General features: G+C 45.0%; 1 protein-coding gene across 1 annotated transcript in view; it reads right to left on the bottom strand.

The window, feature by feature from the left end:
• LOC134443321 (neurexin-1a-like) overlaps positions 1 to 2,500 on the bottom strand; it is a 438,835-nt gene that overhangs the window by 164,861 nt on the left and 271,474 nt on the right. The window lies entirely within an intron of this gene.

Raw genomic sequence — 2,500 nt, 5'->3', positions numbered from 1 at the left:
ATAAATATCACTTCAAAGCAGCCATGTTGTATACTGAATGTGTTCCAGGAGACTGGGAAAACACGAGTAGATGTGGGATTTATGACTTCTTTGACGAGATCCGGATCTAAGTAGCTGGTTCCAAATTGCCAAATATTTATAAATATCTGTTCAAAAAGAATACAGCATTTAAGAAGCAACCTTTGGCTCAAATTGTCCAACTGACTGTCCTCCAGCTCAGGACCGTTCCTGCCACTCTCTGAGGTAAAGACAGTAGAGTAAGGTCGCCATATTCCGCCCACTTCACTGATCACTTCATTGAAAACGTGATAATATCACTATTTCAAATACTATTTAATTATGCTATCGTATATTGTTGGATAGCGGCAACTGTGTAGATGAGGTAATGAGCAATATTAGCTAACATTGGTAGCCCTTTCTATCGTAATTTGGCGATAACGTCCAGCATGTCCACAATCTAGTTTCAGCACAATTCACCGGCGAAAGGCTCCCAATTCCGCCCGCTTGATTTCAGGTCACGTCGGTATTTCCGTTACTGTTTATTATTCCTTCATTGCATTTTGCTGATTTCGTTCACACTTGTAGTCCTGGCTTTACCGATGCAGGAACTGTGATTAGTTTGGTCGTTACTGTGGAAACGGTTGAATAATTTTGGTCCTAAAGCGAAACAGGGAAGCGGCCAGGGCGAGTTTTTAGCCAGAATGTCGTCGTGAAATTAAAGTTCCATGCTGCCGTTACGACACCATTCATTACAATGCTGTTTATGGCCGTTTGACTCGGTTTTAAATATCATCACCGTTTCAAATTGTAAGCATACAAACTCCGTATCATGTCGATATCCATTCCTGACTTAAATAGTGGATACATAAGTAACTATCATCACTTATAAGTAGGCGGGCGGAATTGGGAGACGGGCGGAATTAGGCGACTTTACTATAGTGTTTTCCCAAAACTGAAGTGTTCACTTGGAGTTAAAATGCTCAAAACAAACGAAAACCTGTAAAAAGGCTCCCAACTGGGCTTGGGTTCTCATTGCTGCAGTTAAAAATAACAGATTCATTTACGAATGACACAAGGCTACATACAATGGACGAGATGGGACCGTGGCGTTCAGAGTCATTGAACAGCACCAAAGCCAGTGTCCCACAGACTGGGTAAATATCCATGTTCTTTTTTATTTCACTCTACTTTGTATGATCGACAAAACGTTCCTCCATCTCCAACTCACCAAAACAGCAAAACGGACCAATAAGCTGCCCCCAAACATCCACCACTGCATGCAGGGTTGCCAGATGAGGCTGATGATTTCCAGCCCAAAAAATGCTCAAAACCCGCCTAGAAGCACCAAATCCCGCACAATTCTATTGATTTCTATGGCAAAAATTGGGCTGGTTTTTCTGCTAAACGCCATTTTTACCCGCACACAGCCATCCTAAGCAGCCCAATTGGGCGGGAAACAGCCCAATCTGGCAACACTGCATGACAAAAAACTAGCCTACCTTCCGTTACCCATAACCTTCTCCACCTTCCGTTACCCATAACCTTCTCCACCTTCCGTTACCCATAACCTTCTCCACCTTCCGTTACCCATAACCTTCTCCACCTTCCGTTACCCATAACCTTCTCCACCTTCCGTTACCCATAACCTTCTCCACCTTCCGTTACCCATAACCTTCTCCACCTTCCGTTACCCATAACCTTCTCCACCTTCCGTTACCCATAACCTTCTCCACCTTCCGTTACCCATAACCTTCTCCACCTTCCGTTACCCATAACCTTCTCCACCTTCCGTTACCCATAACCTTCTCCACCTTCCGTTACCCATAACCTTCTCCACCTTCCGTTACCCATAACCTTCTCCACCTTCCGTTACCCATAACCTTCTCCACCTTCCGTTACCCATAACCTTCTCCACCTTCCGTTACCCATAACCTTCTCCACCTTCCATTACCCATAACCTTCTCCACCTTCCGTTACCCATAACCTTCTCCACCTTCCATTACCCATAACCTTCTCCACCTTCCGTTACCCATAACCTTCTCCACCTTCCGTTACCCATAACCTTCTCCACCTTCCGTTACCCATAACCTTCTCCACCTTCCGTTACCCATAACCTTCTCCACCTTCCATTACCCATAACCTTCTCCACCTTCCATTACCCATAACCTTCTCCACCTTCCGTTACCCATAACCTTCTCCACCTTCCATTACCCCCATAGCATCTTGCATAACCTTCTCCACCTTCTGTTACCCCCATAGCATCTTGCATAGCCATCTCCACCTTCCGTTACCCCCCATAGCATCTTGCATAACCTTCTCCACCTTCCATTACCCATAACCTTCTCCACCTTCCGTTACCCATAACCTTCTCCACCTTCCGTTACCCATAACCTTCTCCACCTTCCGTTACCCATAACCTTCTCCACCTTCCGTTACCCATAACCTTCTCCACCTCAGCTTCAAACACATATTTCTATATGAAGAGCTCTTTTCCAAAACG

Source organism: Engraulis encrasicolus, unplaced genomic scaffold, assembly GCF_034702125.1.
Source record: "Engraulis encrasicolus isolate BLACKSEA-1 unplaced genomic scaffold, IST_EnEncr_1.0 scaffold_30_np1212, whole genome shotgun sequence".
In the NCBI taxonomy this organism is placed as follows: Eukaryota; Metazoa; Chordata; class Actinopteri; order Clupeiformes; family Engraulidae; genus Engraulis; species Engraulis encrasicolus.
This window is presented reverse-complemented; position numbering and strand designations above follow the sequence as displayed.